The sequence below is a fragment of the Natator depressus genome, chromosome 8 (genome assembly GCF_965152275.1).
Source record: "Natator depressus isolate rNatDep1 chromosome 8, rNatDep2.hap1, whole genome shotgun sequence".
Classification (NCBI taxonomy): Eukaryota; Metazoa; Chordata; order Testudines; family Cheloniidae; genus Natator; species Natator depressus.
In genome coordinates this window covers 80479749-80496034 of record NC_134241.1, presented here as the reverse complement: position 1 = coordinate 80496034, position 16286 = coordinate 80479749, and positions in this window count along the sequence as shown.

Here is a 16286-nt window from a genome sequence, read left to right as displayed (position 1 = left end):
TCCAATGTGGAAACTACAGAACCTGAACCACCAAAAAAGAAAATCAACCTTCTGCTTGTGGTATCTGACTCAGATGATGAAAATGAACATGTGTCGGTCTGCACCACTTTAGACTGTGATCTAGCAGAATCATAGAATCATAGAATATCAGGGTTGGAAGGGACCCCAGAAGGTCATCTAGTCCAACCCCCTGCTCGAAGCAGGACCAATTCCCAGTTAAATCATCCCAGCCAGGGCTTTGTCAAGCCTGACCTTAAAAACCTCTAAGGAAGGAGATTCTACCACCTCCCTAGGTAACGCATTCCAGTGTTTCACCACCCTCTTAGTGAAAAAGTTTTTCCTAATATCCAATCTAAACCTCCCCCATTGCAACTTGAGACCATTACTCCTCGTTCTGTCATCTGCTACCATTGAGAACAGTCTAGAGCCATCCTCTTTGGAACCCCCTTTCAGGTAGTTGAAAGCAGCTATCAAATCCCCCCTCATTCTTCTCTTCTGCAGACTAAACAATCCCAGCTCCCTCAGCCTCTCTTCATAAGTCATGTGCTCTAGACCCCTAATCATTTTTGTTGCCCTTCGCTGGACTCTCTCCAATTTATCCACATCCTTCTTGTAGTGTGGGGCCCAAAACTGGACACAGTACTCCAGATGAGGCCTCACCAGTGTCGAATAGAGGGGAACGATCACGTCCCTCGATCTGCTCGCTATGCCCCTACTTATACATCCCAAAATGCCATTGGCCTTCTTGGCAACAAGGGCACACTGTTGACTCATATCCAGCTTCTCGTCCACTGTCACCCCTAGGTCCTTTTCTGCTGAACTGCTGCCTAGCCATTCGGTCCCTAGTCTGTAGCGGTGCATTGGATTCTTCCATCCTAAGTGCAGGACCCTGCACTTATCCTTATTGAACCTCATCAGATTTCTTTTGGCCCAATCCTCCAATTTGTCTAGGTCCTTCTGTATCCTATCCCTCCCCTCCAGCGTATCTACCACTCCTCCCAGTTTAGTATCATCCGCAAATTTGCTGAGAGTGCAATCCACACCATCCTCCAGATCATTTATGAAGATATTGAACAAAACCGGCCCCAGGACCGACCCCTGGGGCACACCACTTGACACCGGCTGCCAACTAGACATGGAGCCATTGATCACTACCCGTTGAGCCCGACAATCTAGCCAGCTTTCTACCCATACTTCCTTAACTTGCTGACAAGAATACTGTGGGAGACCGTGTCAAAAGCTTTGCTAAAGTCAAGAAACAATACATCCACTGCTTTCCCTTCATCCACAGAACCAGTAATCTCATCATAAAAGGCGATTAGATTAGTCAGGCATGACCTTCCCTTGGTGAACCCATGCTGACTGTTCCTGATCACTTTACTCTCGTGTAAGTGCTTCAGGATTGATTCTTTGAGGACCTGCTCCATGATTTTTCCAGGGACTGAGGTGAGGCTGACTGGCCTGTAGTTCCCAGGATCCTCCTTCTTCCCTTTTTTAAAGATTGGCACTACATTAGCCTTTTTCCAGTCATCCGGGACTTCCCCCATTCGCCACGAGTTTTCAAAGATAATGGCCAAGGGCTCTGCAATCACAGCCGCCAATTCCTTCAGCACTCTCGGATGCAACTCGTCCGGCCCCATGGACTTGTGCACGTCCAGCTTTTCTAAATAGTCCCTAACCACCTCTATCTCCACAGAGGGCTGGCCATCTCTTCCCCATTCTGTGATGCCCAGCGCAGCAGTCTGGGAGCTGACCTTGTTAGTGAAAACAGAGGCAAAAAAAGCATTGAGTACATTAGCTTTTTCCACATCCTCTGTCACTAGGTTGCCTCCCTCATTCAGTAAGGGGCCCACACTTTCCTTGGCTTTCTTCTTGTTGCCAACATACCTGAAGAAACCCTTCTTGTTACTCTTGACATCTCTTGCTAGCTGCAGCTCCAGGTGCGATTTGGCCCTCCTGATATCTTTCCTACATGCCCGAGCAATATTTTTATACTCTTCCCTGGTCATATGTCCAACCTTCCACTTCTTGTAAGCTTCTTTTTTATGTTTAAGATCCGCTAGGATTTCACCATTAAGCCAAGCTGGTCGCCTGCCATATTTACTATTCTTTCGACTCATCGGGATGGTTTGTCCCTGTAACCTCAACAGAGATTCCTTGAAATACAGCCAGCTCTCCTGGACTCCCTTCCCCTTCATGTTCCCATCATCAGCATGGAAGCATCTCCTCTGGAATGGTGGTTGAAGCATCAAGGGACATATGAATCTTTAGTGCATCTGGCATGTAAATATCTTGCGGTGCCAGCTACAGCAGTGCCACGTGAATGCCTGTTCTCACTTTCAGGTGACATTATGAACAAGAAGCGGGCAGAATTATCTCCCATAAATGTAAAAAAACTTGTTTGTCTGAGCGATTGGCTGAAGTGGTGGATTTGTAGGCGCTAAAGGTTTACATTGTTTTATTTTTGAATGCAGTTATTTTTTGTACATAATTCTACATTTGTAAGTTCAACTTTCATGATAAGGAGATTGCGCTATAATTTTTGTATTAGGTGAATTGAAAAATGCTATTTCTTTTGTTTTTTACAGTGCAAATATTTGTAATAAAAATAAATATAAAGTGAGCACTGTGCACGTTGTACTCTGTGTTGTAATTGAAATCAATATATTTTAAAATGTAGAAAACATCCCAAACTATTCAAATAAATTGTACTCTATTATTAACAGTGCGATTAATTGCATGATTAAGCACAATTAATTTTTTTCATTGCTTGACAGCCCTTGTATAAAGGTGACCTCTACCACTATATACATCATCCCATAATGAGAATAAACTGTGCTGGCATAAAGCACGTTGACACTGAAATAACTGTCCGTACTAGGTGGATTACTACCACGTTCACTATATTGGTATACCCAAAGCAATACAACTTTCTAGTGTAGACAAGCCCTGACAGTCCACTACAATATATTACTTGCACTTGCACTTCTGAATACTGCCATCTCGAAATACAACACCACCTCTGACAATGATACTTTCAAGAATAACTGTATTATGGGAATGTGTTGAAGAAGAATGATGTGAAGACTATGAACACCTAGGAAGAGTACATACGGATAAAGTGTGGGGTTTTTTCAAAGATATTTGGAAATTCAATAACTGTGGTAAAAGGGCTGTTTTAACTCAACCATTCTCTTATCAAACGGTCATGAGTATGCTGAATAATAATTCACACTTTGAATTAGACCCTAAATAAGAAAACTTATAGAAAATGAACAGACACAATGATTACACTTTGCTAGAATGCAAAAAATTTGTCACTTAAGTGACTAAAATGCTAGAGCTCTCTGCATTTAAATGTTGGTGGAGACATTATAGTTTCATCCATTTACTACCCATTAACAGTTGGTGAATTTCAAAGTGACACTTATTTAGGCTCCTATTGATCACATTCTTTTCACAGCTGTTATTTGAATTTCCTTTACGGATTTTATTAAATTTATATGAATGTTGAATCTGTGTCAAATATGACCTGGGAGTGACCCTAAACATAATGAAAATCAAAACCATTGCCCAGTTTTCAGCACTAGCTTTTAACCAGTTTCTTCAACATGAGCTGGCTTTGGGGTTGGGTTTTTTAAGAATAAAAAAAGTCTTATTTCTAAGTGTCATAAATGATGAAAAGAGCATACAGTGCCAAGAGTAAACAGAAGGCAGCTTGCATAGTAATTTTGTTTTCAATATATTTTTCAAGAGCTTCTGTGTTTTAGAGGGTACATCCTCAGCTGCTACCATCTTATTAGTTTCAGTGGAGCTACACCACTTTACACAAGTTGAGGATCTAGCCAGTAGTTTTTAAATAAACTATGGAATGCTGAGGGATTCTACAGAAGCAGCTCTAAGTAAATAATGGAAATTTGTTCCAAAGCCAGAGATTTCTAGACGTTTTTTTTACAGTTCAGCTGGGAGAAGGTGGGTTTGTACAACTCCTTTGTGCTTTTTTGTTATCTTCAAGATTTACATTCTCAAGCAAAATGTTTACAAATGGAGTGCTACATGTCTGGTTTGTGAAAGAGATACATTAAATACTAAGTTACCAGAGAACAGTGTTATGAATAGAAAACCGTGTGCTTGTAATTTACTTTAGACTTGCAACTTTTCAGGGACTTTTAGCCTTAGGGGGTAATGTAATCACTTTTACAATACGCCTCTGTATTAAAGGAAGAAAAATCTTGCAGATCTATACAATCCACCCCAAACCATACATTTATATAGAGCCTTTCATATGATGTCTTGGAGCAATGGACAGAATAATGCATATCAAAACACTTGACTAGCATTGAGAGCCTTTAGTCTGGTCCTGAAATTCCACACCCCAGAAAAAAAAAGCCTCAACCCCGATACTCTGCCTTATGTGTGTTCTCATAAAAATTCCATACAAACAGTATAGGTCCCCAAGGACTTCTAGATCTCAATCTCTCTCTAGTGCGTGTGAGCGCGCGCACACACACACACACACACACACACACACACACACACTCTGTATGTGTATCATATATATACACAGAGATGGGGAAGATTAGGATCCATTTCCAATCTTCAACATCACCAAAATGTGGTGGTGATTGTTATTTATTAGTATAGCACCTAGAGGCCCCAGCCAATATTTGGACCCCCTTCGGCTGGGCGCATAAGAGACAGTCCTTACCCTGAAGAACTTAGATTCTTTGGACTTGTCTGGATAGAGAAAATGACCAGCGTAGCTATAGCAGAGTAATATACTGATGCGCTGGTGTAACTCCCCATATGGATATGCTATTCCAGAATAAAAGTGACTTTAGTCGATACAATCCACTCAAAACCCTACATTCATATAGAACCTTTCATATGATGTCTTGGAGGAATGGACCGAATAATGCACATCAAAACACTTGACTAACTTTGAGAGCTCATGCATTCACATGGGGAATTAGAGCGACGTAGTTATAGCAGTATAATTATTCCACTATAGCTATGCTGGTCTACTTCCCCATATCGAGAAGCCATTACTAAACAAGACAAAGCAGAAGATGAGGAAAATGCAGCAAGGAGAGTTTGTGACTTAAGATCACATACTAACTCTACAGTTGAGCCATGTATTAGACCCATGTTTCCTGAATCCCAACCCAGTGCCTTAACAAGACCATCCTACCTCCTGTCATGGTCTGATTCAGCAAAGCATCTTAAGTCCATCCTACTCAGCAATATACTCAAGTGTGTCTCTTCAGTGGGACTTAAGCACATGCTTAACTTTAAGCATCTGTACTTAAATGCTTTGCTGAATCAGGGTGCCAGTTTGGATCTTTGGATTTTGTTTAGTCCATTACAAAAGGCTCCGTCAGGCCATGGGGGATGTAGCACAGGGCAATGGGACTGTATCCTTGTCCTCTCAGTCCTTCAGACTGTCTTGGAGTTCCTGGGGTGTAGCAGGGACTGCCAAGAAGTTGCACATGGCCACAAGATTTGGGGACTTCTTACATCATGCAACTCTGAACAGATGGGCAGAAATCTGGGGATCAATTACAAAATATGAATCAAGATTATTGTTGTTGTATATTATTCCTGTGGCCAAAGAATGTTGGGCACTAATACAATACATAAAAAGACACTCCCAGCCCCCCAAAGCTGGCCATCTATTTTATATCTTTGTTCAAATGCTCCGAAAGCTTGAGGAGTGTTCACACCAAAAGCAAGGGGAATAAGAAAAATGTCATAACATAAATGAGTAGAGCAAACCTGAGGTTTGATTGGAGCATTTCCAGTGAAGAGTCAGGTATCTACAGGAACAAACGTAGCTCAGAGAAGGACTGGTAAGAATTGATTGCAAATTGTGACTCTGGAAAAATGAAGTAGTGCCAATGTAAATTCTGCAGTACAAGTGAGAGATTCTAATGTGCCTTTGTGAAAAAACAACCAGCAAAATTTTGCACAACTGGAAGATGTTGCATTTGCCCATAGGGTAAACACACCAGTTGAGAGAGAATTACAGTAGTCTAGTTAGAAAAAATTCTAGCTGAGATGTTTGCTGCTCTTGGCATTATAGGTTCATTGAAAATGCTTCATACATCATCAGCAAATAATGACAGGAATGAAAATAAGCTCTTGTTATGAAGACTTGTTAATGATTTTGTTGTTGTTGAAATAACAGGGGAGAAACTGACTTTTTTTTTATAAGTAACAGCAGCAAAGTTGGACAGACCAAACGAAAAATGAAAAACCAACAACTGGAATTAAACAAAAAAGCTATAACTTTGCAGACAATATTTTTTCCCTTCTGTACATTAAGCCAATGTGCTTTGAAGAACTGACGGTAGAAAGGACTGAGATTCTGAGGTCGACTCTCAGTGAGGGATGCGGTGGCGGTATGATAAAGAGTCTTTTAATAATGGGGATCCCAGGCAGTAGGACCAACATTGAGACAACCCCCACTTAGGTGTTGCTATGCTCAACACTGTTGCACTTTTAGGGGCCTTGCCAGAGGAAGCCACCCAGTGGAAACCACAGCCTTGAGTTAGGTACCTAGGTTCTTTATACAATGCATGGGAAGAGAGAGGCACATACAAATGGGATCCACAAAAGCCCAGCTGAGTGAGGGTTTCCTACCTCTCAGGTGAGTAGCCTAACCACTGGACTAGAGTCATTCTCTCTGTCTTGCCCCATGCATATTTAATGGCTTATATACAGTGGAACAGCTTCAGCAAGAGAGATAGAGAGAGACGCAGAGTCCAGAGGTTTAGGGCATTCACCTGAAAGCTGGGAAAACTTATTTAACATTATCAGTGACCTAGAAGAAAACATAAAATCATCACTGATATAAGTCTGCAGATGACCCAAAAACTGGGGGAGTGAACATAATAATGAAGAGGGCAGGTAATTGGTTCACAGTGATCTAGATGGCTTGGTAAACTGGGCACAATCCAACAATGTGTGTTCTAACACGGCTAAATGTAAAAGTATGTATCTAGGAACAAAGAATGTAGGCCATACTTAAAGGATGGGGGATTCTATCCTGGGAAGTAGTGACTGAAAAAGATTTCAGGGTGGTGGTGAATAATCAGCTGCACTTAAGCTCTCAGCATGACATTGTGGCCAAAAGAGCTAATGTGATCCTGGGATGCATAAACAGGGGACTCTTGAGCTGAAGTAGAGAAGTTATTTTACCTCTATATTTGGCACCAGTGCAACTGTTGCTGGTATACTCTTTCCTGCCTGGTGCTCAAAATTCAAGAAGGATATTGATAAATTGGAGAGAATTAGAAAAGAATCATGAGAATGTGTATCACTACAAGGCATGTTTTTTTAATCCTTTAATCAAAGGGCTCACTCTAGTTAGTTTAAACAAGGAAGATTAAGGAATGATTTGGTTACAGCCCAGAAGTACCTACATGAGGAACAAATATTTAATAACGGGTTCTTTAATCTAGCAGAGAAAAGATAATACAACCCAATGGCTGGAAGTTGAAGCAAGAGAAATTCAGACTGGAAAAAAGGTGTACATTTTTAAGGGTGAAAGTAATTAGCTACTGGAACAATTTACCAAGAGTTGCGGTGGACTCTCCACCACTGGCAATTTTTAAATCAAGATTGGATATTTTCCCTAAAAGATCTGCTCTACGAATTATTTTGGAGAAAGTTCTATGGCCTGTGCTACACAGGAAGTCAAACTAGATGATCACAGTGGTCCCTTAGAATCTATGAAAAACAAGATCAAATCCCTGATCCTCCTCAGAGAGGAACTGAACCCAGATTTCTTATGGGTGAGTACCATAACAAATGGCCTAAGGGTTACAAGGGAGGTTGCCACCGTGTCTATCCCTCACAGATCATTTTGTGTGGAGTTAGACATGCTCTGAGAATATCTAGTGTATTGGGCTCCACAGGCACGATAGGCAAGGATGCTGAGTTTGATCCAGTCAGGGCTTAGAAGTGAAACAGCTGTTGGCCATCAGGAGTGCACATATCCAGCAGCAGAAACTTAGGGATCGAAGGAACATTAACAGCAGAAATTTAGGTGACAAGGGACTTTAGATGCCTCCAGACTTAGACAGCAGCTAAGCAGAAGTTTTAAGGATCTTGATGCCTCCTAAATGTTGTACTTAGGCACCCAACTGTCACTTTAAGGCTCCTACATCTTTTGTGGATGTGGGCAGTAGTAATTCATTAAATGGAAAAAAATCTTTTTAAAATCCAGTTGCACATTAGCAATTCATTGTCCTGCCATACCGCACAGTAAGATTTGGTTTCGAGGCCTGGGGTGAAATTGACTACAATGGGGACAGGATTTCACCTTGCCCTTTTGCTTCAAAGGCCAACAAGCTGGTCACACCTTCATTAGTGAAGAGTAAATGCCTTGCAAGACAGTGTCCCCTCTAGTTGTTCAAGAGCTGAGCTCCAATGGAAGTTCCAGCTTTTCCTTTTTGGGAGTAACCCAAATCTTCCTAACTTTATCTATGAACAGGCCTTTAAATCACAGAAACTGTTGTTGGGCCTTTAATTCCTAATATTTAGTTTTTAATTACTCATCCATTTCAAACTTCACTGGGCAAACAGTTAACATTTTATACTAAGGCACAAAGAATTTTTAAACTATCAGTTTACTAGAGCCAGGGTAGATCATTCAGAGGCATGGGAATGGGCTATGGAACTTGGTAGTGGTTCAAATCTAGCCCAGGTGAGTAGGGAATAAAAATCACATGGGTAGCTGGTTGGTGGCCTCTGTGAAACCTATTTCAGTCCAGTTCCTAGAATTCAGGTATTAAAATAACAAAAGGCAGTCACAGAAACTAGATTAAGGAATGAATGGGCACAGAGATTAACTCTATCCTCTCACCTTTACATGTGATCCCAGATCATGGTTGGAGAGACAAACTTAACCATTGCTTAAATTATACCTGTTCTGTACAGAATTGGAGGGCTTAGGTTTCGTGAACTGTCAATCTGTTGCCTTTTAATTCACTCTAAAATATCTGAGTGATAAAAAATATTAAGTAACTTAGTACTAGATCATTCAAATAACCTTAATGTAAGGAGAGAAATGGAGAATACATTAGACAGAATAAAATAACATTGCCACATTGTTAATACAGGCCATAGGGTTAAGGCTAGGATTTGAGGAAAGGCAAACTGGAGTCAGGGTGGTTTCAGGACAATGTCAGGTCAAGTCTACACAGGCTGTTAGCTCTTCCAAATTTTACATTGTCTTACAATACTGTACAGATAAAATATAAATATTACATGTCTCATTGTACTGCAGAGTTGTGATATTAGAAGTGAAGGTCAATTTTTCTTTCCATTATAAGCCATATATTTCAGGACTGTATCATACCTATATTTTAATTTGTGTTGATTTGCAATTTCACAATCAATGTCTCAGAACTGTTGCAATGTTTCTAAATGTCTCACATTAGGTTTTTTTCTTTTGGTTTTAAGACATAAAAGAGTTAGTAAATAGTGGCTGGTGATCTAAGAGCACTTCTTTGACATGATATAACGTGGTTGAACTTTAGAGAGTGAAATTGTTCAGACACACTGAACGGTGAGTCATTTCCAGTTTAAACAAATCAGCTGAATTATTTATCTCTGAAAAAAGCTACTGCCTATGTCCAGTACATGTCTTTCTAACTCATGAATGACAATAAGGCATCACAAAGTAAGAGTAATAGTTTATCTGAAGGAGTGTGAGTAAAAGATGCTCATCAACATTTTAATTTTTGAAAACAGAAAAATCAGGAAAGTTCTGATTGACAGCCTGAGTATGTGTGTGTGTGTGTGTGTGTGTGTACAATAATTGGATCAGAAATAGGTGCACCACCACTGAAATGTAGCTACTTTTGGGGTGGAGAGCCACAACCAACAGGCATGCAACACTGAATAACAGTGGTGGTAGGGGAAATTTTGGATTAGACACTGTCAAATGCCCACTCTAAGTAAAAAGCCTTGGGCTGTTTAAAATATAACTCCTTGTGCCTATTCTTCATTAACATTAAAGATCTTTAAACCCTTTATAGTTAGTTTCACAATACACTATCCCCCTAACTTTCAACTTAAACATAATGTTCCTGATTGTATCTTATTTCCTATTTCAGAGGCTAGACATCACATTGTCATTAGGGATATAAAAGCTACCTGTACCTTTAATGAACCAATTCTGTTTATATAATGTATTTAAGAAACATCTAATATATTTACAACTCTTATTTCTGAGTCCAACAAGCTATTGACATATAACTTTCTTGCTGCAAAATCATCTCAGAAATGGGAACGACTTGAACTGCAATATTATAAGCACTTTATGCAAGGCATGTTTTGCTGGCTTCAATCGTATCTGTCTACGCCCTAACGTTTGGGAAACTTGACTCATATTATTGCACAGAGTATTTGTTCCCCTTCAATTGGGTTCAAATACGGGTTGCATATTCTCCTATGTATAATAACTGTCACAATGTTCGTGGGTGGTTTTTCCACTGTATGTGGTCCTGTCCACTTATTGCCAAGTTTTGGCTGCAGAGTCAGGTTTTTTGGACAGGGTTACTGGGCGGAGACTAGATCACTCTCCTTTGTCGCCTATATCATGAGATCAGTTCTAGCTTGTTCAGTTTAGTAAAGGCACAGGAAAAGTAATCTCACTGGTGCATATTGTAGCTAGAAAACATATCAAATTAATGTGACACATTTTTCCACCCCTGGAATTGTAGTGCTCTTACTTACCTCCATTACTGTTGATAGAAATACTACATGTCATGGTTCTGGACTAACTAAACTTTTACATTACTAGTGGGAAGCTTATTATCAAAAATGTATCATGTAAGATATGTTTCTGACCACCAGTGAGGATGGACCAGTAAAATAACTCAATTATTTACAATCTGAGATGTAGTTTTGCATCCAAACTGACACTTTCATTGATTTTAGGGTTTCATTGTACTTTGCTCATTTAAATTATGTTCACATAAGCAAAGTGGCTCTACTCCTTATCCATGCATATACAAATGACATTGATAATTCCATAATCCTATTGTAAGGTGTGATATGTACTATGATCTTTGGAGTGTAAACTTCAAAAATTAGTCATAACAAAAAGATATTCTTACATACTACTGATCACGCACAGCTAAGGTGTCTAAATGCCGGTTGAAATGTTAATAACAATATTATTAATCGACTCTGCTTAGGCTCTAATACCACTCCCGTCACTGTGGCATCTGATAAATACATATATGCCTAATAAATGCAGACCTATCTAGTTGCCTAAATGTAAACAATAAGGGATCATGTATATTGACAGTCTGAAGGTGGGTATAGTTCTTGCAAAATGAAGTACAAGGGAATTTAATGTTCCCTGGATGTGGGATTTTTCCCCCTAAAGACATTGAGCTAGGGATAGACTGAGATCTAAGGAGCTAGTGCTATAAAGTACTCTACATGTAATAAAGTGGACTGAGGTATAAAACTCTCTGGTCTCTGCCAACCCATCCCATGAATGCCATGCAGCTCAAAAATATATAGCATGCATCGCTCTCACCTAAAAGCAACACAGAGAACTCTACATTGTTATGTTTCCCACGTGAGAAGCAGAAGATCCACTGGACTCCTGATACATGCATGCACACACCCCCCCTCCAAAAAGAAGCAGATACTTGTCAGAAATGCCAGAGCCAAAACAAGCAAGGGAAGTGTGATCTCATACTTGCTTCAACTGTTTTTAAAAGTAGGCTTTTTTTTTTTTGCGCTCTGCATTCAGGGGTTGGTGATACCGGACAGCAGGAACTAAGCAAGGACAGGTAAGTAGTGAAACTTTGGTGTGTTTGTAGGCTTCTTCACCTACTTTTTCTGCCAGCTGTAGGAGAGGCCAGCGTGATGTACGCGCTTAGGGACCACTAAAGGACCTTAACTGTGACTGTTTGTTCTTGCAGCAATGATGTTCCCATTTCCTCTGATCCTGTCTTTGACTTGCATGTCTGACTCCTGATCTGTACATCTTTCAGTTTAATCTAGGGGGAATAAAGTCTGCTGCAGAAGTGTTCATTAAAAGTTTTGTGCATGCATACCTCTGCACTTGTGATTAGTGGTTTCAAAAGTGGCTGAAATGTATTCCATTATGTTGGATTGAATTGTATTATATTGCACTTACTTACAATTGCATTTTCATTATTACGTGTTTGCTAAACAATCTGTTTATGCTTCTTCTAAAAAGCCCATCCAGATAGCATGTTGCATTTTTAACAGATAATGAGAGACCCCCCCCCTGAGACTTGGAGGTTCCATTTGGATAAGACTCAAAGTGCATCTGTGTTTAGCTAGATGACTTATTTGGTTCCAGCTCCTGTGTCCCATCTCACCCTGATGTCCTTTTCTTTCCCCAGATATCCTTGCCCTAATGCTTCCTTCAATGCCTACCCAGGTAATTCCCCATATCAGGGGCTATTGAGCCCTCTTCGCTCTCAATTCCTTCATGCATATTCTGTTTCACTTTTCTATGTATCTTTGCTTCTCAATAACAGCATAAACAGAATGACACTTAACTGCATAACATCATGGAGCAGTGAGCAGCCAAAGACCTTCCTTGTAGTGAACCTTGGTGAAAGGTCTGTACATTTTTACCTTTTATATGTTTTGACTAACATTTACTAAGTCATCACACAGCCATGAAATACTGGCAATGAGAAAGAGGATTTATTAGGTACCAGCAATGATCTCAGTTGCAGGTAATCAGAAAACAGTGCAGTTATAGTTCTCTTGCTATTAAAAAGCTGGACATAGCAAATGAGTGGTGGAAGGAAGGTCAGCAACTTAAGTGCAGGAATAATGGGAGAATACATAAAGTGGGAACAAGGGCCCAGTTTCCACACTCCAGATGTAAACTTATTTAAAAAATCCTGTCATGGAAACATTGGTGCCTAGATAACCACCAACCTTCACAAGTCAAAGAGCATCCTAAAAAGTGAAGTGAGATTGTAGTGACTTTGTTTTGATTTTTTAATTTTTATTGGCTCATCTAAGATATCCCTGTAATCGTTATAAAAACTGAGTTATTGTTTACATTTGGCAAGGGGTATTTGGAGACTTGTCATTTTAGACCTATATACTCTGCACTTTTGAAACCCTACCAAAATCTCCTCTTAACTTAAAATCATCACAAAAAAACTTCACAAGGATCTATTAAAAGTTAGTCATGCAATTATAATCAGCTGCTTAACTAAGGAGTCCTGATTGGTGCCTCTGTGATATAGAATACTAGTGAGAAGAGGTAGTCACCAGTAACCCAGTCTTCTGAAGTCAGAATGTTGGTAAAGGATGTATTTATGAACAAAGACTTTGACATATTTTTTCCTTGCACATATATGCATGGGGGAAGTTCAGTACCTTGTAGTCACTAAATATTTAGCACTGGAAAATTTCAGTTGCTGGTTCCAATGGATGACTCATAATGCTGTGAAAATATTACTGCTGAATTAGCCTTCACAGTTAATAAAGCTAGATGTAGCCCTAGTGGAACAGTGTCAAACAAATAGAGGTCCACACCTCATAAAAATATGTATCCTCCATCCTAAGTGTGACACTGTCCTTGAGACTAAAATCTTTTGTGTGTTGTTAGCAGATGGGGGTGTAACAAAAGTGAACATAATTGTTAAAGTAATTGGATCCCAAGAAATCTCATATTGTGGAGAATACTCTGAAATGGAAACTAATAATGAGGATACATGTCAATATACACATACATACTGAGTTCTTCTTACTGTCGTTGATGCAAAGCATCCAAATCAAACACTGCATAATGGCCCAGTCTTGTGAATCCCTGAGTGCCTCAACACTTGTTCTCTTCAGACATGTCAATGAGAGTTGAAGGTGCTGGTCAGCATCTCATAGGATGAGCTCCAAGGGTATAAATACAAGGACTTTACTTAGCGTATTGTGGTGTTACTGTAATATGAAATGTGTTTTTCAAATATATTAGAAGACAGTGTCCCTGAGCTGAAGAATTTATAGGGTGGAAGACAAACTAACAGCTGAGGAAGGGTGAGGGAAAGGAATACAAAATGAGCAATCAGGGTGATGAGTGGCATGCACATTGTTAGTTCCTCCCTCCCACTTTCTTTCTATGCGCAGAAACTACCACTGTCTCTCTCCTACCTAGCAATTATTAACTGGCTAATTTCTCATAGGCATCACAACAGAAGTAAGTCTCGAGGAACATTTTGAATGAGGAGAAGGTAGTGGTCTGGTGTATAATCATGAGAATGGTAGACCATGCCTGAGGAGTGAAGAAGAAGAATTATATGAATGGGGCAACAAGATGGGCATTGTTAACAAAGCACATCAGGCAGGGAATGACATAAAAAGAGATGAGGGCAAAAAGTGAAGTGGAGGGTCTTGAATTCTTTGTCAGTGAAAGCGAGTAAGGAGAAAGCAGAGTGGAAGGGACACAGTGATGGAAAAGTCAGGGCTATTGGAGGACAGTGAGGATGGAGAGCTGTGGGGGGAGCGAGCAATGCCAAAGGAGAAGAAATGATGGTTGAAGAAAGTGAATTCACAAGCGTCTAGTGAGTGGCTGATCTGGTGACTGGTTGTTGATCCCCGGTTGAAAGTCAAATGAAGAGGTGAAGGTGAGGAGAGGAGAAGTTAGAGGGGACATCAACATGGAAGCTGAAATCATGAAGCCCAGTGACTGTGAAGAATAGAACAGGGGAAGCCAGGAGTGTGTCAGAGAGGAAGTTAATGGCAAAGGAGCTGGGGAGATAACAACTATATGAAGGGCGAAATGGGAGAAGTAGCAGGGAGGGTTTGGAAACTGCAGGAATCAGAGAGGAATCTCACCCTACCACTGCTGCCTTTCTTGGCATGGCTGCGGTAGGAGAGACCACCATGAGACAGTGCAGCTTCAGCACACTGAATAGAATGGAAAGAGTTCAATATTGAAATGAACATGTACAAGGCCAGATTCCAGATGGCACAACAACATAGCCCCACTGATTTTTTATGCCACTTTACACCAGCTGAAGAGTTTTAATCCAGCCCTCATGTCAATATAGAGTCACTTCAGTGGAGCAACAGCTTCTGGGGATGTAGCGCCATCTTATCTCCTGCTTCAACCCCAACCTAACACAGAGATGCCGGGAAGGTGATAGGTTGCTAGATGCCCCTCACCCCATCAATCCCTGACTGCCACTGTGGATGGGTGGTAGATGGTAGAAATTAGAACAGACTTAATCCCAGAGACTGGAATGGCAAATGGCTGTGCCAGGATTGGAGCTCAAAGGCCATCTTCACCCCACCTTCCTAAGTGTCATTGTATGCTCTTCATGTGCATCTTATTGGGCCGCTATTCTCAAACAGTGGGCTTTGTAAATTGTCTTAGTATTTATGAAAGCCATCAGGCCAAGACAAAAGCCACTGAGTTATTAATCATTAAAAAGCTTTTGAAAAATTAAACTTTATTTATAAAGTGTCAAACTGTAGGCTGCATTTTGCAGCAGTAAAATACATGTAACATAAAACCAAATCCCTGTTCAGAAGAGCTTATGATATAAATAACAAATATAATAACTGGTGAAACTGGCCAATTTTTGATGCTTAGATATTTCATAAAAAAACAGCGAAAAGTAATTTTATAAAACTTTCCAAAACATTTACCTCTGAGATTAAGAACAAGCATGAGAAATTTCAGCTCAAAAAATATTGCTCCAGAAAGTTAGAGGCAGCTGAAAAATACGGGAAGTCCTTTCTCAGCCATAACTATAACAAATGGTACTACAATCCTATAATGAGAAGACAACTATTATTTGCTTTACTAGTCTTTCAAAACAGATATTCAAGACAAAGGTCCAGAATCTTACCTGGTATAAATCAATGTAGCTCCGTTAGCCCAAGTGGAGCTATGCCAATTTACTCCATCCTGAGCCTAAGATATTTTTGAAAATGTAACTGTAGCAGAGCATTTACCCCACTTTGGTGGAAAAGGCTAGGCTGATTGGGGAAGCAGCCACAGCTGGGGCCATGCCCACGCAGGCCAAAGCTGGCCTTATAAAAGGGTTGTGAGCAAGAAGCTGAGTCAGTCTCTCTCTAGCCTTGGAGGGAGAAGGACCTAGCTGCATGGGAGAAAAGGGTACGCAGAGCAGAGCAGAGCAGAGCTAGGCTAGGCTAGGCTAGGCTAGGCTAGGCTAGGCAAGGCAAGGCAAGGCAAGGCAAGGCAAGGCAAGGCAAGGCAAAGTAAAGGCAAGAGGAGCTGGGGAGCTCCAGCCTGGGAACTC